Source organism: Monodon monoceros, unplaced genomic scaffold (assembly GCF_005190385.1).
Source record: "Monodon monoceros isolate NGI ecotype Baffin Bay Population unplaced genomic scaffold, NGI_Narwhal_1 Super_Scaffold_12, whole genome shotgun sequence".
Lineage (NCBI taxonomy): Eukaryota > Metazoa > Chordata > Mammalia > Artiodactyla > Monodontidae > Monodon > Monodon monoceros.
This window is the reverse complement of record NW_021703768.1, coordinates 61,738,591-61,760,365: the sequence shown is the minus strand read 5'-3', so window position 1 is coordinate 61,760,365 and position 21,775 is coordinate 61,738,591. Positions and strand designations below refer to the sequence as shown.

Here is a 21,775-nt window from a genome sequence, read left to right as displayed (position 1 = left end):
TGCCAGGGGAACCAACCATGATTAAAAAGTTGGAACTTTTAGTCCCATGTCCTGACCTCTGGGGAGAGGAAAGTGCCGTGAGGTTGAATCAGTCACTGATGGCCAGTGATTTAATCAATCCTGCCACTCTGATGAAACCTTCATAAAATCCCAAAAGGACAAGATTCCAGATTGGTGAACCAGAACACATCCATACCACCATGTTGAGCTCCAAACTCCACAGGGACAGAAGCTCCTGTGTTTGGGACCCCGTCCTGTACATCTGTCTGTTGATTAATATCCTTTGTAATAAACCCGTAAACCAGTGGGTAAACTGGTTTTCTGAGTTCTTTGAGCTGCTTTAGCAAATTAATCCAAGTCAGGGAGTGGTTCCTGGGAACCTCTGATTTATAGCCAGTCGGTCAGAAGCATAGGGAACAACCTGGGCTTCTGATTGGCATCCAAAGTGGGTGCATCTTGTGAGACTGAGTCCTTAATCCATGGAATCTGGTACTGTCTTTAAGTAGATAGTGTCAGGATTGAGTTAAATTGTAGGACACCTAACTGGTGTCAGAGAATCGCTTGGTGTGGGGGGAAAAAACTCATATGTTGGAATTAGTGCCAATCAGAATCATAGGCTCTCAGTAATTTTTAAAAGTATTTTGAGACCAAAGAGTTTGAGAACTACTGTACTATAACAATAATTCTCAAACATTATTATGTAAAAGAATTAACTTGGGTACATTTAATTAATTTTTAATTTTAACGTGGGAACTTTTAAAAAACACATTTACTCAGGCTTTACCCCCTAAGATTCTAATTCTGTAAGTGTGGGGCAGGATCCAAGAATTTGTACGTTTTACAATGCCTTTGCATAATTCTATTATAGCTGTTCTTCTAATCATACTTTTAGAAGTATTGTACACCTCTTTGAGCTTCTGGAAGTGCAAAACTGTTTTCTCCATGTTTGTACATTTAGCATACTGTCTAGTATATACTAGGTGCTCAGCATTGTTGAATGACTGGATGGGAGTTGAGGATAGAGTTGAGATCCAGGTGACATCAGCAAGATGCTTTGTTGGTTGGAATGTAGAATTTAAGTTGGGGTGACTAGCAGTGACTCAGGTTAGGTCAAAAAAGGAGACAGATTTTTGAATTGTTTTTAGGTAATTCTAACAGAAGAATCACTCTAACACCTTATTTATATTATTAGTGAATAAAGTATTTCACATGTATATTTTCCCAGAGATGAAACCCCTATAAGTGCTGAAACTATTTTTAAAGATACCTTTATGGAAAAATTTCCCCAAACATTACTTGGTTCATCAGACTACACTGCACTTTCGCATAATCAGTTTTTTCCTCCATCGCTGAAATGAATATTGCTACTAACTTTTAAAAATAGGTGACCATAAAAATTTTAGGATTATTTGTTCTAGTTCTGTGGAAAATGTCCTGGGTGATTTGATAAGGATCACATTAAATCTGTAGATTGCTTTGGGTAGTATGGCTATTTTAACAATACTAATTCTGCCAATCCAAGAGCATGGAATATCTTTCCATTTCTTTGAACCATCTTTAATTTCCTTTATCAGTGTTCTGTAGTTCTCAGTGTTTTGTAGTTCTCAGTGTTTTATAGTTCTCAGTGTATAAGTCCTTCACCTCCTTGGTCAGGTTTATTCCTAGGTATTTTATTTATTTATTTATTTGACATGATTTTAAAGGGTTTTTTTTGTTTACTTTGAAATTTATATGGGACCACAAAAGACCCCGAATTGCCAAAGTAATCCTGAGGAAAAAGAACAAAGCTGGAGGCATAATCCTCCCAGACTTCAGACAATACTGCAAAGCTACAGTAATCAAAACAGTGTGGTACTGGAACAAAAACAGACATATGGATCAGTGGAACAGAATAGAGATCCCAGAAATAAACCCATTACCTACAGTCAATTAATCTTCAACAAAGGAGGCAAGACTATACAATGGAGAAAAGAGGTCTCTTCAGCAAGTGGCGTTAGGAAAGCTGGATAGCCACATGTAAATTAGAACACTCCCTCACACCATACACAAAATAAACTTAAAATGGCTTAAAGATTTAAATATAAGGCATGACACCATAAAACTCTTAGAAGAGAACGTAGGCAAAACATTCTCTGAAATAAATTGTAGCAATACTTTCTTAGATCAGTCTCCCAAGGCAAAATAAATAAAATCAAAAATAAACAAATTGGACTTTATCAAACTTACAAGCGTTTGCACAGCAAAGGAAATCAAGAACAAAATGAAAAGACAGCCTACAGACTGTGAGAAAATCTTTGCAAAGGATGCGACTGACAAGGGCTTAATTTCCAAAATATACAAACAACTCGTACAACTCAACAACAAAAGAACAAACAACCCAATCAAAAAATGGGCAGAAGACCTTAACAGACATTTCTCCAAAGAAGACATACAGATGGTCAACAGGCACATGAAAGGATGCTCCACATCGCCAATTATTAGAGAAATGCAAATCAATGAGGTGCAACCTCGTATCAGTCAGAATGGCCATCGTCAAAACGTCTACAAATAATGAATGCTGGAGAGGTGTGGTTACCTTATACCTGATTTGGTGTTTTCCAAATCACCAGCGAAGTCCTGAGTATCTTTTAATATAAGCATCCCCACAGATAAAGAGTGTAAAGGGGATGTGAGGCTCCAGTCCCACAACCACATACTTAATCACTTCCTTCCTCCTTGTGTAGAATAATGTACATCCCTCAGGCAGCCCAGGGTTTTTACCTGGTGGGAAGGGGGCTTCCCTTGGAAAGGGCAACCCTATCCATTTCCAGGACTGTGCATTCAATGTTGCATGCTTGGTAGCTGAGAGAGGAGGTCTGCAGACAGCAGTCTGTATAGTGGGTGCTGAAAACCATTTTGGTTCTGGGTTGCTCAGGCGCTGAGGCCAAAGAAGACCAACAATATTTTTAAATGATTCTTTTCCATGTTATGTTAATTCTTTAATTTTTTCCAGTTTTATTGAGATATAATTGACATATAACATTATATTTATTCAAAGTTTACAACACAATGGTTTGCAATATATATATATAGCAAAATGATTACCACAATAAGTTTAGTTAACATCACTTCACGTAGTTACAGTCTTTTTCTTCTGATGAGAACTTTAAAGATCTACTTTCTTAGCAACTTTCAAATATACAATATAGTATTGTTAACTACAGTTACCATGCTGTACATTACATCCCCAGTACTTATTTATGTTATAACTGGAAGCTTGTACCATTTGGTCACCTTCACCCAATTCTCCCCAATTCTATCCCTCAACTCTAGCAACCAAACTAAACCAAACCAAAACTATGAGTGTGGTTTTTTTGGAGTCCACATATAAGTGAGATCATACAGTATTTGTCTTTCTCTGTCTGACTTATTTCACTTAGCATAATGCCCTCAAAGTTTGTCCATGTTGGCCCAAATAGCAGTTCCTTCTTTTTTTTGTGGCTGAATAATACTCCAGTGTGTGTGGGTGTGTGTGGGTGTGTAGGTGTAGGTGTGTGTGTCTGTGTACACATTATTTTTTATACTCAGGAATAAACCAGACCAAGGAGGTGAAAAACTTATATGCTGAGAAGTATAAAACATTTATGGAGGAAATTGAAGATAATTCAAAGAAATGGAAAGATATCTCATGTTCTTGGATTGGAAGAATTAACATTGTTAAAATGGTGATACTACCCAAAGCAATTTACAGATTTAATGTGATTTCTATCGAATTTCTGACAACTTTTTTCACAGAACTAGAACAAATAATCCTAAAATTTATATGGAACCATAAAAGACCCAGAATTGCCAAAGTAATCCTGAGGAAAAAGAACAAAGCTGGAGACATAACCCTCTCAGACTTCAGGCAATACTGCAAAGCTACAGTAATCAAAACAGCATGATATTGGCACAGAAACAGCCATATGTATCAATGGAACAGAATAGAGAGCCCAGAAGTAAACCCACACACCTATGGTCAATTAATCTTCAACAAAGGAGGCCAGAATATACAATAGGGAAAAGACAGTCTCTTCAACAAGTGGTGTTGGGAAAGTTGGACAGCTGCATGTAAATCAGTGAAGTTAGAACACACCCTCACACCATACACAAAAATAAACTCAGAGTGGCTTAAGGACTTAAGTATAAGGCATGACACCATGAAAGTCCTAGAAGAAACACAGGCAAAACATTCTCTGACATAAATCGTAGCAATGTATTCTTAGGTCAGTCTCCCAAGGCAATAGAAATAAAAGCAAAAATAAACAAATGGTACCTAATCAAACTTATAAGCTTTTGCATAGCAAAGGGAACCATCAACAAAATGAAGACAGCCTATGGCTTGGGAGAAAATATTTGCAAATGATGTGACCAACAAGGGCTTAATTTCCAAAATAGACAAACAGCTCATACAACTCAATAACAAAAAAAACCAGTCCAATCAAAAAATGGACAGAAGACCTAAAGAAAAATGGGCAAAAGACCTCCTTTCTTAGACTTACATTTATGTTTTAAGCCACATTTATTTATCCATTCATCTGTCAGTGAACACTGAGGTTGTTTCCATGTCTTAGCTATTGTGAATAATGCTGCAGTGAACATAGGAGTACAGAATCTTTTTGAGGTAATGATTTCTGTTAATTCTCATTCATGATACCTTAAGTTCTTAAGTTTGGTACAGCATTTCTAGAGAAAGATTTTAATTTATTGTTGATAATTTTTAATCTGGTACCATATCTTTTGTAATTATTACTGCCATAGGTTTAAAAATCTAGCAGACATACATACTTTCAGTCTTCTTTACCTGTCCTCCCCAACCAAGGGTGAGATGTTTAATTTTTATTTATTTATATCATCTTTTGTATTTTCTATTGGTATTAGAAAGTATATAGGTCTCAAATAGATACTTTTATTTTCTGTATTTATATTACTCTTTTTAAACTAGCATTTCTAGTACTAGATTAAATAGAAGTAGTCTCAGGAGCCAATTTGGCTTTTGTTTGTAAGAAGAATGATTCTAAAGATTTTCTGTCTTTTGAATGGGCAATACTGTACATAATATTTTGCAATGACTCTGAATCTTCATTTTGAACATCTTGGGGTGAACACTGTGGCTGCCTCTTCAGTATCTATTTTTTCTTCTCTTGATGTATACCTGTATTTTCATTCCAGTGTCCACCGTTTTTTACCACACGCACATAGCTCATGTTCTTTGAGGGAAACTGCTCCACTTCTAGCTTTAGGAATGGGCCTCTGAGTGAATCTAGCCAATCAGATTCCATTTCCTGGTTACAGGAATTGATTCAGGGTGATTTAGGCTGATCTAAGCAAGGTACACTTCAGAACTCTTGCTTAGAATTCTGGGACAGATGTGCTTTCTTCCATGTAATTGATTGTGGCTGCAGCTTTCTTTTGGCACTAGGGAATCTGGCCTTGAGATGAAGCTTGTACTGTGGGTGACAGAATGAAGAGACAAAAAGAAATTTCATATGTCTGCTGGATCAGGCAACCCTGAAGCAGATCCTCCCCTGGATTTTAGTTGCATGAGCCAAAAACTCCCTGTACTGTTTAAATCCCTTGAATTGAAATTGTGTTACTTATAATTGAGTACTAACTGATACCATTTCTCGAATCCCTAATTTAGGTGTGTACCTATGCATAATGTAAGGAGAGATTTCCTTTACTGAACTGGCTAGGGATTTCCTTCCTTTCTTTCTGTCTCTCTCTCTGTTTTTTGTTTGATTTTTGTAAATTCTGTTGCTTTCGGCTTAACTTTTACCCCCTCTTTTCCTCTCCATTTCAGTGTCCTATTGAGATCTGATCCTCTGTATCAGAAGTAAGGAAGAATGCTGTCTTTCTTTAACCCTCCCCATCACCTCTCCACTCTTATCCTATTCAGTGCTGTTCTTTGATTGGGGGTGGTGGTGGTGTGGAAGAAAGAGAAGAAGGAGGAAAGGAAAGGTGAACCTATCTTGCCTTAATCCCAACCATTTGTTGTCACAGACTCTGTCCCTGCTTCTGTTCCAGTCCCTCAGTAGAAGAGTCACCACTTCTGTTGCAAGGCCTGCAGTAATTTAGGAGGCATTCTTTTTATTTTTTAATTAATTAATTTATTTTTGGCCGCGTTGGGTCTTTGTTGCTGCGTGCAGGCTTTCTCTAATTGTGGCGAGTGGGGGCTACTCTTCGTTGCAGGGCACAGCTTCTGATTGCCGTGGCTTCTTTTGTTGTGGAGTACAGGCTCTAGGGTGCGCGGGCTTCAGTAGTTGTGGCTCGCGGGCTCTAGAGCGCAGGCTCAGTAGTTGTGGCGCATGAGCTTAGTTGGAATCTTCCCGGACCAGGGCTCGAACCCGTGTCCCCTGCATTGGCAGGTGGATTCTCAGCCACTGCGCCACCTCTTGGCATCCGTTCTGTTTTTTTTCCTCGCTAGAAGCATAGTAATCCATAGTATACATATCCTGTAGAAAGTATTTCATGCACATACTTAATAGTGTTAAATAACCTTTTGTGGGATGGTTTGTGAAGCTTAACACCAAGTATGTATAGCATTTTCCCATGGAAAACATGCCTACTGAGATCCTAAAAACTTGACTATAATTAACCTCTTTGCAGTGTAACTGAGTCCCTAATTGGAGAATGCTTGAATTATATTGTGATAGCTTGGTTTCGTGTTTACTTTAAATTTTTTCTGTCACTTGCTTTCAGGTAATATTGTCAGCCATTAATGTATCTCTTTGTGTTCCTGCTTCTAGTAACTTGTACTTACGTCTGTCACTGTTCTTTTTGCTACTGCTAATCTATTTTAGGGGAACCTAGACTGTTTTTACTTCTGAATAGTGATGTGAAAATTGAGATTGTCAGAAGTCTGCTCTCTTATTATTGCTTTACTTGGACTATACTCTCTTTCTCTGGCCACCATAATATTGTACATAACTCTCCTCTAGGAAGTAAGCTCCATGAAGGCAGGGATATATCCCCCAGAGGCCTGGTATAAAAAAGGACTCTTGGTAAATATTACTAAATGAATGAATTTACACTCTGTGACATTTTAAGTTCCTTGAGAACAGAAACAGTATCGTATCCTTCATCTCTCTTTAATATATTTAAACAGTCTTTTGAACTATTTTCAGTATAGACATGGCACAAAATTCCAGAGTTACCAAAAGATACATACACAGTAAAACATGAGTCTGCCACCCCTATCCACTAGCCACCCAGTTTTTCCCTCTCAAAGTCAACATCATTACTCATGTGTGTGTGTGTGTATCCTTCTAGAGATATTCTGTACATGCACAAGTATTTACATATATGTCTTTAAAAACAAAAAACAGATGAGAGTTGTTGGGCTGCACCCTGCAGGCCTGCAAGGCCTGTATTTGCCCAGTTTCAAGACCGAAGAAAGAGCCTGGAGTCAGCAACAGAGACATCAGTGGTTTAATGGGTAGAGGGAATCTTACGTGTCTGAAGCAGGGTCCTGGAATGACACCCCACTGTGTGTCGCAGATGGCGGGCAGGACATGGTGGCGGTCTTCACCAGAGGTGGGGTAGGGGGTGATTGCCAGTTACAGGGGGAATTGATGTCAGGTTGGCTTATCATTTACCAGGGAAACTAGCAGAGGTGTGTGCCCCTCACTGTCCCTTTGATAAGAACAATCACTAGCTGGGCCCTGGGGCAAGTATACGGGAAGGTCAGTCCAGTGAGTAGGGTGTAGGTGAAGCAGGCACTGGTCAAGCAGGGGATGTACAGAGAACAAGAGAACAGCCACCTTGAGTGGCGTGACCATACAGTAATATACTCTGTAGACACTGTTTTTGCACATTGCATTTTTTGTTCTTTCATATTAGGATATATAGAGCAGCCTCAATTTCTTTTAGAGTATTCTGTATGGACATAACATATTTTTTAAAACCCAGTTTTCTATTGATGAACCTCTATATTGTTCCAGTATTTTATTCTGAAAGATACCTCATTGAGTTTTCCTGTATGTGTTTAGTTTTGCAAATGTGCAGGTATATCTGTAGAATAAATTCCTACAAGTGGAACTGTTGGTGTAGGGGAGGAGAAACTTTTTTCTCTACCCTCCTAAATACTCTGGTTGGGACCCTGTAAATTAGACAAAAGACAGATTAACAGGAAAGAAACTACACAAGTTTATTAACACAAAAACAGAGGAATATTCAGTAATAACTCGAAAGGATGGTTAGCACTTGGCCTTATATAGCATCTTAACAAAAGAACAATAGATTTGTAGAGAAGGGATAATACAAAGGAAAAGGACTTTGAGTTTCTGGCAGATTGTGAGAAGGTAAATATTTGGGGGGTAACTATTGTATGGTAAGGGCTAATAAGTAGGTTTGCTATGTAGATTCCTCTGGTGCCTCTCTGGGCTGTTAAGAGTCTAGAGTGATTAATCTGGTGGTTAACTTCTGTCTTGTGGTAGAGAGGGGAGGGAAGGCATTGTTAGAAATTTACGTCCAGCTTTTAGGTAAGTTGGGGAGGGCAGATGACTTTTTTGTATCTGCTTTTTCTCTGTTGCCTTCAGCCCAAAATTATCCGTATGATAAAGTGACCTATTTTGGGGTGGCTTTCTGCTACCATTCACTGGCTCAAGTGGCTTATGTGTTTTAAATTTTGAGAGATACTGGCAAGTTGCCCTCCAAAGAGTTTTATCTATTTATAATTCCACTAATGATTTAATACAGTGTTTTGTCAACATGCAGTTTAACATCTTTTTGGTTTGGAAAGAATTAAACTGTGTTGGGAAGGAAAAATTTTCCTCTACCCTTTAAAGGTTCTTTCAGCTGGTCTAATAACTAAATTGACATGAGACAGATTAACAAGAGAAAGTCAAATTTAACTTTGTACATAGAGGAACCCCACATACCTGAGAGTATCAAAGACAGAAGGGTAAAATGAGGTGTATATGGCATCCTGGGCTAAGGAATGGAAAGGGGCCTGGGACTTCACAGGAGAGGAGGGCAATTTACAGGACAATAAGAAGAGCAGATGTTTGGTAATTAGATGTTTGCCCTGCCATACAGATGGGTCACTCAGATAAAATTTATTTCGGCTAATAATTCTGATTCTGAGAAAGACCCTCAATTTAAATTCTTCTTTGTAGTTAAGGGAGGGGCAGAAGTTTCTCTTGAGTCTTCAGGGTCTTGATTGGCTTTTAGCTCAAAACAATCCACATGCCAAGGTGGCACATTTTAGGGAGGCTCATTTGGAACCCCTTCTGTCCCACCTTTGCAACTTCCCCAAGAAGTTTCACAGTCCAGAAGTTGAGTTTGGTAGTTTACTTTATCTCACTGAATCAGTGTCTTAGTCCTGCGAGTAAGTCAGTTCAGTTAAACAGTTATGTCTCATTTCAGGAGGCAGTGATGCAGGTGGGTTTCCCAAGGTAGGCCTACGGTGCAAGCAGTCAGGTGTTTAACAAGAGGCATTTTTATGGAAATAAAAGAAAAATAATAGTTGGGGCAGACTGTAATCCCAATTTCTGAATTCTGAAGGCAGGCAGCTGAGAATTTCTAGATGTCTGTCTCTAAGCATCTTCAGATGGAGTGAGGGCAGGCAGTGACAATCTCATAGATTTTCCTGGTTTGCAGTTTGTATGTCTTTGGTGATTGTTTTGAATGGCCATACAGCAGTAGGCACAAAGATTGTCCATACATGAGCTGTTGTGATTTCTCTGAAGTTTGTATCAAGTTGTCTAACTTTAGCTTGTATGGCTTTGGAAAAATGGCAGTTTTAGTTCTCAATGACTCCAAATCAGAAGAGTGGGAGAAAAATTGTAAACATTAGTTTGGAGAGTTGTAGCCAAATATTGGAGGAAATCAAAAGAATTCAGGACTCAGTCCAGTTTACAATAGTAGGGGACTTCAACACCCCACTTACACTAATGGATAGACCATACAGACAGAAAATTAATAAGGAAACACAAGCCTTAAATGACATTAATGACATTAGAACAGATAGACTTAATTGATGTTTATAGGACATTCCATCTGAAAGCAGCAGAACACACTTTCTTCTCAAGTGCTCACAGAACATTCTCCAGAATAGATCACTTCTTGGGTCACAAGTCAAGCCTTGATAAATTTAAGAAACTTGAAATCATATCAAGCATCTTTTCTGACCACAACACTATGAGATAAGAATAATTACAGGAAAAAAAACCTGTAAAATATACAAACATGGAGGCTAAACAATATGTTACTAAAGAATCAGTGGATCACTGGAAAAATCAAAAAATACCTAGAGACAAATGACAACGAAAACATGACAATCCAAAGCCTATGGGACGTAGCAAAAGCAGTTCTAAGAGGGAAGTTTATAGCAATACAATCTTACCTCAAGACACAAGAAAAATCTCAAACAACCTATCCTTACACCTAAAGCAACTAGAGACGGAAGAACAAACAAAACCCAAAGTTAGTAGAAGGAAAGAAGTCATAAAGATCAGAGCAGAAGTAAATGAAATAGAGACAAAGAAAACAACAGCAAAGATCAACGAAACTAAAAGCTGGTTCTTTGAGAAGATAAATCAATAAACCTTTAGACAGACTTATCAAGAAAAAAAGGGAGAGGATTCAAATCAACAATTTTAGAAATGAAAAAGGGAAGTTACAACTGACACCACGCAAATATAAAGGATCATAAGAGATTACTACAGGCAACTGTATGCCAATAAAATGGACAACCTAGAAGAAATGGACAAATTCTTAAAAAGACACAACCTTCCAAGACTGAACCAGGAAGAAATAGAAAATATGAAGAGACCAATCACAAGTACTGAAATTGAAACTGTGATTAAAAATCTTCCAAGAAACAAAAAGTCCAGGACCAGATGGCTTCACAGACGAACTCTATCAAACATTTAAAGAAGAGCTAACACCTACCCTTCTGAAACTCTTCCAAAAGATTGCTGAGGACCTCCCAAGTTCATTCAATGAGGCCACCATCACCCTGATACCAAAACCAGAAAAAAGATGTCACAAAAAAAGAAAACTACAGGCCAGTATCCCTGATGAACATAGATGCAAAAATCCTCAACAAAATACTAGCAAACAGAATCCAACAATACATTAAAAGGGTCATACACCAAGATCAAGTGGGATTTATCTCAGGGATGCAGGGATTCTTCAATATACACAAATCAATCAATGTGATACACCACATTAACAAACTGAAGAATAGAAACTGTATGATCATTGCAATAGATGCAGAAAAAGCTTTTGACAAAGTTCAACCCCCACTTATGATAAAAGAAAAAAAAACCCTCCAGAAGGGAACCTTCCTCAACATAATAAAGACCATATATGACAAACCTATAGCTAACATCATACTCAGTGGTGAAAAGCTGAAAGCATTTCCTCTAAGATCAGGAACAAGACAAGGATGTCCATTCTCGCCACTTTTATTCAACAGTTTTGGAAGTCTTAGCCACGACTGTCAGAGAAGAAAAAGAAATAAAAGGAATTCAAATTGGAAAAGAAGTAAAACTGTCACTGTTTGCAGATGACATGATACTATACATAGAAAATCATGAAGATGCTATTGGAAGACTATTAGAGCTCATCAACGAATTTGGTAAAGTTGCAGGATACAAAATTAATACACAGAAATCTCTTGCATTCCTATACACTAACAATGAAAGATCAGAAAGAGAGATTAAGGAAACAATCCCATTCACCATTTCATCACAAAGAATAAAATACCTAGGAATAAACCTACCTAAGGAGGCAAAAGACCTGTACTCAGAAAACTATAAGATACTGGTGAAATAAGAGATGACACAAACAGATGGAGAGATATACCATGTTTTGGGATTGGAAGAATGAATATTGTGAAAATGACTATACTATCCAAAGCAATCTACAGATTCAGTGCAATACCTATCAGACTACCAATGGCAGTTTTCACAGATTTAGAACAAAAAATTTTCCAATTTGTATGGAAACACAAAAGACCATAATAGCCAAAGCAATCCTGAGAAAGAAAAATGAAGCTGGAGGTATCAGGTTCCCTGACTTCAGACTATACTACAAAGCTACAGTCATCAAAACAGTATGGTACTGGCACAAAAATAGAAATATAGATCAGTGGAACAGGATAGAAAGTCCAGAGATAACCCCATGCACTTATAGTCACATAATCTATGACAAAAGAAGCAAGAATATACAATGGAGAAAAGACAGTTTCTTCAGTAAGTAGTGCTGGGAAAACTGGACAGCTACATGTAAAAGAATGAAATTGAACACACCCTAACACCATACACAAAAATAAACTCAGAATGGATTAAAGACCTAAATGTAAGGCTGGATACTGTAAAACTTTTAGAGGAAAACATAGGGAGGACACTCTCTGACATAAATCACAGCAAGATTTTTTTTCGATCCACCTCCTAGAATAATGAAAATAAAAACAAAAATAGACAAATGGAACCTAATTAAACTTAAAAGCGTTTGCACAGCAAAGGAAACCATAAACAAAACAAAAAGGCAACCCTCAGAATGGAAGAAAATATTTGCTAACGAAGCAACCAGCAAGGGATTAATCTCCAAAATATACAAACAGCTCATGCAGCTCAATATCAGAAAAACAAATAACCCAATCAAAAAAGGGCAGAAGATCTAAATAGACATTTCTCCAGAGAAGACACACAAATGGCCAAAAAGCACATGAAAAGATGCTCAACAGGGGCTTCCCTGGTGGCGCAGTGGTTGAGAATCTGCCTGCTAATACAGGGGACATGGGTTCGAGCCCTGGTCTGGGAGGATCCCACATGCCGCGGAGCAACTAGGCCCATGAGCCACAACTACTGAGCCTGCGGGTCTGGAGCCTGTGCTCCGCAACAAGAGAGGCCGCGATAGTGAGAGGCCCGCGCACTGCTATGAAGAGTGGCCCCCACTTGCCACAACTAGAGAAAGCCCTCGCACAGAAACGAAGACCCAACACAGCAAAAATAAATAAATTAATAAACTCCTACCCCCAACATCTAAAAAAAAAAAAAAAGTAAGATTGATAAAAAAAAAGGCTGCTCAACATCACTAATTATTAGAGAAATGCAGATCAAAACTATAATGAGGTATCACCTCACACCAGTCAGAATGGCCATCATCAAAAAATCAAACAATAACTGCTGAAGAGGGTGTGGAGAAAAGGGAATCCAACTACACCGTTGGTGGGAATGCAAATTGGTACAGCCACTATGGAGAACAGTATGGAGGTTCCTTAAAAAACTGAAAATAGAGCTACCATATGACCCAGCAATCCCACTTCTGGGCATATATCTGGAGAAAACCATAATTTGAAAAGATACATGCACCTACAGGTACTCAGCCATAAAAAAGAACAAAATAATGCCATTTGCAACAACATGGATGGACCTAGAGATTATCATATTGAGTGAAATAACTCAGACACAGAAAGACAAATATCATATCACTTATATGTGGAATCTAAAAAAAGGCTACAGGTGAACTTATCTACAAAACCAAAATAGAGTTACAGTTGTAGAAAATAAACTTATGGTTACTGGAGGCTAATGGGGGGGGGAGGGATAAATTGGAAGATTGGGATTGACATATACACACTACTATATATGAAATAGATAACTAATAAGGACCTTCTGTATAGCACAGGGAACTCTACTCAATACTCTGTAATGGTGTATGGGGCAGAGAATCTAAAAGAGTGGATATATGTGTATGTATAACAGATTCACTTTTCTGTACACCTGAAACTAGCACAACATTGTAAATCAGTTATACCCCAATTAAGAAAAAAAAACCAAAAACAGTATAGAATCTAATATTCACAAAGGTGTATTAATGAAACATAATTTTTTCTCTAAAATTACCTCCATTTTAACTAAAGGTAGCCAAAGTAAGACTACCTTGTTTGCAAAATAAGTCTAAATTCAATAAACTTGTTCTGGTTATTTACATAAGTGTAGCAATAATAGCAATTGATCATATAGGCTCTTTTAAATCCGCTTTCCTAAAACTTTTTCAAAAGGAGTCTCAATGCTTGCTTCATCAGCACATATACTGAAAATGGGATGATACAGAGAAGATTAGCATGGCCCCTGTGCAAGGATGACACGCAAATTCATGAAGTGTTCCATATTTTTTGTATGCATATGGCTGATTCACTTTGTTGTACAACAGAAACTAACACAGCATTGTGAAGCAATTACACTCCAATAAAGATGTATTTTAAAAAAAAAGAATAGGTTATTACAAGAAAAAAAAGGAGTCTCAGATGGAATTTTAAAATATTACCTCTCAAGCCCAGGAAGCCAAGCCAAGAGCTTGTCATAAGACTCTCATGTAATACCTGTAGACTTGGGTGAATTTCTCCCTTCTTGAGGCCCCCCAAAATCCCAAGGTACCTGTACCTGCCAGGAAGTGACCTTCCTGACCCATTTGGTAAGGCTGCTGTGAACCCTGTAAGCAAGTTACCAAGCTGTTTTTCCAGGGGGCTTTATTGTCTCTATAAAGTTAGTCTTAGTTCCTTAAAGCTGTTTGGTCATACCTGAGTCTATGGACATTCTCAAACATGACATTCCAGCCAAAGCCTTGGCAATACAACCAATGTTTCCAGTTGTATCCTGTTATAAGTAGCGCAGATTCCTTTTGAATTTATGCAAATAACTATACTGCCATGTAAATAAGAATATTCACTACGAGTTTCCAAATTCTGGAAGGATCGGATGGGGAGAAAGAAATAAATGATTCAGTTCTGCTTCCAAAGGTATAATTTACCAAATTGCTGAAAGTCATAGTGAGCTTAAGAGGAAAGGTTTCCTTATATCTGGAAAACAAAACATTAGAGAACCAGCATGAGAAGTCATAAAAATTATCATCCTTATTAGCTCATGTAGTCTCTTGTAATTAATTGTTGTTGATCTTCATCTTAGGTTAGCAGCTTTATGAATCAGTTTTCTATTAAAGTTTTAGTATTTCTTACCCAGTTCCATGTTATATAGATCCTAAACTTATCAAAAACCTGCATTCTAGAGTATTTCTCAGGTCTTTTCTGTGAATCTCCTTGAAGATGAAACATTTTTACAGGAACATTTTTATAGGAACATTTTTGTAAAACATCAGAGTACAACAGTAACTGTAAATAACAAATGATTTAAATATACGTTATTACAGATTTGATGAGAGTTCATTATAATGGAATTGACCAGGAAGTTTGGTTATTTCTGTGACATTCAACATTTTAGGATAGTAACTAGAATTATGGCTATAACATAATACCAAGACACATCAGACTTGTAAGAATTTCTTATTATTTCAGGAGCAATTATGTTAATAACATAGATCTACACAAATGTAATGTAAGAAGGTTTTAGCATCACTTATTTGACGATGCTTACCACGTAATTTAACATACCAAATAAGCCTAGTTAATGTAGCATCTCTCTTTTTATAAGAAGAGAGAGCAAATCCTTTGAGATGTTTTAGGGGCCCTCTGAAAAATCCCAAATTTAGCGAGAGGTCAGAAGGACTTTAGTATTTGGTTTTGGGAAGTTTGTCAAACATATTAAAAGGTTTGGACACTTGACTAAATAGGATCACAGATCATTATGAAACAATACTTAATTATCTATTTGACCAAAGTGATAATACAAGATTACAAAGGCAAATACAAAAGGTTACACAGTTGAAAGCAAAATTTAGCTCTTTTAGTATTGAGGACTCAGTTTTCCTAAAGTAATCAAAGACCTGATCAAGACAAAATTAAAATACACAAAATCTTGGCTTTCTAGGCAGATTACTTAAAAGATAAAAAATCTTTCATAATCTCTTATCAGGAGATGACCAATAGTCCAACAGAACTTTGTCCTTTTAACAGATGAAAAAAATTAAGTTCCAGTTTTAAGTAAGGACACTGTTAATTTTTAAGCTTAATTTCATAACTCTTATAATAAAATTCATTATTTTAGCCTTCTTGACCACACAAGTTAAAACTCCCTCTCTCTCTCTCTCTCTCTCTCTCTCTCTCTCTCTCTCTAAGCAAAAACACATCTCCATATCTCATATTCTCCTTGGCCAAAAACATATCCTAGTTTTCTTGCATACAGAGTTGTTTCTCCTATTATTTCCTATATATTGTATGTATAGGCTTAATTACATATCCTAGTTTTCTTGCATACAGAGTTGTTTCTCCTATTATTTCCTATATATTGTATGTATAGGCTTAATTACATACATTAACTAGAATTCTTAATCCTTAGAAACCTTAATTTCTAGTGAGAAATAAGAATTAAGCAATTATGAACTATTAAACTGGCATTAGATTGTCAAATTTATGAATACATTTCATAATTTCTAGAAACATGTACCCTTTTAAATATTAAAGTCTTTCATTGTGGCAGAAGACATGTTTGCTTCTCATACCCATTTTTTTTTCTTTAGTTTCTCTGTAATAGAAATCCAAAAGTAGATAAACCTATGTTTAGTAATTAATTTTTCTGTGTTTTAGCTTATTTAGAAATGACCTAGATACTCAATGAATTTAACTTAACCATTATTTAACTTAATTTAGCAAAACTTTAAGGGTGTAAGTTACCAAGGAGATTTGGGAAACTCTTTAATCATAAAAGAAAGTTCTTTATTACTTTTTCATTACTAAAAAGTTCACCTAAATCTCTTACCTCATTTACATTTATTTAATTCATGTGTTCTTAACAGTCACATTCAGGTTACCTACAAAAACTTTATCAGAACTTAGGCAATGTCAGTCATCATCCTGAGTTTTTTTTTTTTGGCTGACAAATTTTGTAACAGATATCATGAACTTATTTGACTTTAAACCTAGGAAGAATGAAAGTATTATACTTAATGTTGATACCTCTAAAAGACATGCTTGTATTAATAAAACAACGAACTTAAACTAGCTCTTATTTACCAAAAATGATCATAGATCACAGGAACTTGAAAAAACATTTGAGTTAGTTTCTGATGTGTTTCTGAGATTTAAAAATACTTAATTTATAAAAGTTTGATTTTATGCCAGTTACATAGTGCTCTTTTATAAGTGAATTTTGGCAATACCATTCAGAGGTTAAAAAAAATATCTTGTCTATAACATACATAGATAGACATACAATAAACATACAGATAGAAACGGAGATCTTACGAAAAAAATTTTTTCCCATGAATCAGGTATGACTACAAAACTCAGTAGTCATAAATAACAGTTGGAATAAGTTAAGTTTATCTGCTCAGATGGCTAAAGCTTTTTTAGAAACAAATATCTGTGAGAAGGCACCTAAGATTTGTATTTGTCCTTGAACTAGATTTTGGGCAAGGGTGTTTCTATAGCACTGTGTATTTTTTAAAAGCCTCTATTTCTGTCCTTTCCCTTCATTCTGAGGTATTTGGGATGGTCTGGATAAGAGTTCTCAGAGAGGTTACAAGCCGTTTTTAGTTAATAGGGGAGGTTTGGCGATGGGTGGAACTTGAATGGGCCTCTAGAGCAGCATTTCCAGTTTTGCAATGATTTGTCCTCAAAAGATTTGGGTTGTAACTTAAATGACGTCATAGGTTGATCCTCCCATCCACCTACATTATTCTCAATTTGCTTGTTTCTCTCTGGGTACATAGTTTTATTTTCACGTAGGGGAGAAGGCATAAAAAATTTTCTATCAGGCTCTGAATATCAGCTATGGGCACAAGTTCAGTCAAACCAGTTGCCCCTCATCTTATTTTCTGCCCGTGTTATTATCCACTAATCTCAGAAAGTAATCCATTTACAGAAACTTTTGAGGATCCTCTCTGCTTTAAGACATTCTTTTGAACTATGGTCCTTAGTTTGGCCTTTGGCTAAGGAGTGAAAGATATCTAAAGAGGATCACCTGTAGCCTCAAGTGGTCTTACTTTAAAAGGTAACTGTTTAATAGTCTCTTCAGAGTGGAAAGGCAATTCAGATAGAGAATTAGTGAAACATGAGTACTCAGGAAAAAAGGATAGAGGGGAACCCTAGGAGTAACGTTAGTCTCAGTGTCCTCCTGTTTTAGGTAGCTCCCATGTCTTCATTTTTTCATAAGCCTTTTATAACAGATCTTTCAGTGAAGCTATTTTGGGATTTTGAAGTCTTTTTGAGGCTCCTGCATACCAATTAAATAGGTATCCCATTCTATTTGATTTGGAAGCCCTTGCTTTTAAGTGCACTTTTTATTTTTCATTGAACTATAGTTGATTTACAATGTTGTATTAGTTTCAGGTGTACAGCAAAGTGTTTCATTTATATATATATGTGTGTGTGTGTATATATATATATATATATACACATACACACACAGACATATTCTTTTTCAGATTCTTTTCTATTATAGGTTATTACAAGATATTGAATATAGTTCCCTGTGCTATACAGTAAATCACTGTTGTTCATCTATATTATATATAATGGTGTCTATCTGTTAATCCCATACTCCTAGTTTATCCCCCTCCCCTTTCCCCTTTGGTAACCGTAAGTTTGTTTCTATGTCTGTGAGTCTGTTTCTGTTTTGTAAATAAGTTCATTTGTATTACTTTTTAGATTCCACATATAAGTGATATCATATAATGTTTGTCTTTCTCTGTCTGACTTATTTCACTTAGTATGATAATCTTTAGATCCATCCATGTTGCTACATGTCAGTTGCATCATTTGCAAATATTTTCTCCCAATCTGTAGGTTAAGTGCACTTTTTGAATTATCCAGTTGGATGATCCAGTTCCTCATAATAGCCGTTGTAATTCTAGGTTGTAATTCCCCTGAGTGCTGGCAGCAGTTTGGTAGGACCCTAGCCGCAAATGGAGTTCAACCCACATTTCTGTCCAGCCATATTTCGGAGTCCTCAGCCTGATGGTTACCAGGCCAAGTTCTCAGAACAGAAAACAAGCTTGGTAAGATGTTGGCCTTTTGAAAAAGATGTCTACAGCTTCCAGAACTGCAGTTCTTAGACATGAAATAGCAGGTGTGCCAGAAAATGGTGCATTTAACTCTTTGGATTCTCAGAAGGGGGAATTTATGTTGGATGTGGAGTTTAATTTCTATTCTTTTGTTAAGGGAGTCCCTAAGGCTAGCTGTTATACTTCTTTGTATCCACTTAACTTTGTCTTTCAGTATGCAGTTGTTTAGGATAAGAGATCTCTCTGAAAGAAAAAAAGTTTTGTCTTCAAATATAGTCAATTTAATCTCAATAGTGACTCAAACCAATAAGCCTTCTTATTATGGCATAACCAGGGACGAGAGAGGTGTCCCATAAGAGTGCAAAAAGATGCAGCCCTTATAAGATTCAGAAAGTTCACTTCCAAAGATAGTCTAAAAAGTAAAGTCCTTCATTGAAAGCCATGAAGGTTGAGATGGCAAAGGCCCCTTATGGACTGGGACAAACTCCTTTGAGAACTGGCACAGCCAGTACAAAGAGATTTTCCAAACCCTAGTCTATTCAACTGGCCACCAGGTGCACCCTGGTAAGTGCACCTCCTGGATGGCAGAGACCAGAGAGAATATTTTCACTAGTCACAAAGCCAAGCTCTTAAGACATAGAACAAGAAAACAGTGACCATTTCTGGGAGGAAAAGGATCAACAAAACCCATGAGTACTCATACCAAATAACCAAGAGTTGCTAAGCTGAAGGAACTAGTTCCATAAGTATTTTTTCCTGCTAATCTAAATTGAGAAAGGGAGAAAACGAGACTTTCCCCACCATTCTTCCACCAGACTCTGCAGGTAGAGATCCAGGTGTCTGATGTGGTAAGAATTCTTACCTTTTGTTGGCTCATGTCAGAGGTCCCAGAATCTTCCTACTTCAGCAGCTTGGGAATGAGTGGTGCCCAACCGGGTGAGATCTCCTGGCTGGCTCGCCAAAAGTGTTGGGAAGGAAAAATTTTCCTCTACTCTTCAGAGGTTTTTTAGACTGGTCTAATAATCAAATTGATGTGACACAGATTAATAGGAGAAAATAAAATTTTGTACATACAGGAAACTCACATACATGAGAGGTTCAAAGACAGGTAAAGTGAGGTACAGTTGTCACTCAGTATCTGCAGGGGATTGGTTCTAGGACTTATTGCAGATGCCAAAATCCTTGAATGTTCGTCTCAGTTGGCCCTCCATATCTGCAGATTTCTCATCTGTGGATTCTGCCAACTGAGAATCATAAACATAGTACATGATCCAAAGTTGTTTGAATCTGTGGGTGTGGAACTGGCAGGTACAGGTATATTTATTGAAGAAAATCCATGTATAGGTGACTCGTGGTTCAAACCCAGGTTGCTCAAGGGTCAACTGTACATATGCTATCCTGAGCTAAGGAGGAGTGGAAAAGGGTCTGTGGCATCAAAGAGGGGAAGGACATTTCACAGGATAATAAGAAGAACAGATGTTTGGTAATTAGATGTTTGCCCTGCCATACAAATGGTCACTCAGATAAAATTTATTTCTGCTAATAATTCTGATTCTGGGAAAGACCCCCAATTTAAATTCTTCTTGGTAGTTAAGTGAGGGGCAAAAGTTTCTCTTGAGTCCACAGGGTCTCTATTACCTTTTAGCTCAAAATAATCCATATGCCAAGGTGACACATTTTGGGGAGGCTTGCTCTGAACCGCTTCAACAGGATAAGTGAAAATGTCCAAGTATGTTTAGTTTTTATAGGAGAGTACTTTCCACATTGTTGAAAATAACAAGAACAGATGAGGCATACAGGTATGCTAAACAATTTACATTAATTTCACTTCTGACTATAGTCCTAAAAGGAGAAAATCTTTTTCTTTTGAAACACTAAATTGTAGAGCTGATGAAATACCCCTTAGAGATTCTCTATCTCCCAGTTTCGCAACACTACCCCCCCAACAAAAACAGTCAAGAGAGGGAGATAATTTGCTCCAGATTATCCAGCTGATTACTGGTAGAGCTAGAACTAGGAAGCTTTCTAAAATTACTACACTACACTTGGTCATTGCACAAATGTTGACATTTCTGTTCTAAACTATTACAAAAAAAATTTGTTAGATTTTATTCAAAGTTTGATCCTTGAAACTAGGTTTAGTAAACTTTGACAATAAGTTGTTTTTCAGTTCTTTATTTGAATTTTAGTTTTTAAACAATACATTTATGATACCCAAAGAATAACTATTGGTTATGCTAGAACTGAGTTAGTTTAATAAACAGTCCAGTTTTACTTTCTGAACATTGCTTTTTTTTTTTTTTTGCCGTACGCGGGCCTCTCACTGTTGTGGCCTCTCCCGTTGCGGAGCACAGGCTCCGGACGCGCAGGCTCAGTAGCCATGGCTCACGGCCCAGTTGCTCCGCAGCATGTGGGATCTTCCTGGACCGGGGCACAAACCCATGTCCCCTGCATCGGCAGGCGGACTCTCAACCACTGCGCCACCACTGAAGGCCCTGAACATTGCTTTCTTACTCAGTTCTGCATTAGTGTACTTACTTAGGAGAGCACATGAATTGCTTTGGTTTCTGAGAAGATTCATCTTGATATCTCCCCTTAAGAGAAATTTTGGAGAGTACTTTAATACTGTTGAAAATTATAAGATAATAACAGATTAGGTGTACAGATGTGCTGAACAATTTAAATTACTTTTGAACAGAGTCCTAAAAGGAGAAAACATTTTTCAAATACAAATCTTAAATTCAAAAAGCTAAAGGAAAATACATATCTAAACTTTATGTTTCAAATACTATTGCCAAAGAATCTATCTGGGCAAAGAGACTAAGAATAAGCAGAATAGACTTTA

The 21,775-nt window shown here is 37.1% G+C and overlaps 1 protein-coding gene and 1 non-coding gene across 2 annotated transcripts in view; both read left to right on the top strand.

The window, feature by feature from the left end:
• The window catches only part of TBCA (tubulin folding cofactor A), a 104,090-nt gene that overhangs the window by 15,787 nt on the left and 66,528 nt on the right, over positions 1-21,775 (top strand). The window lies entirely within an intron of this gene.
• LOC114893562 lies at positions 14,044-14,150 on the top strand. The gene has a single exon (XR_003792979.1). It is a non-coding gene; the product is annotated as a U6 spliceosomal RNA (small nuclear RNA).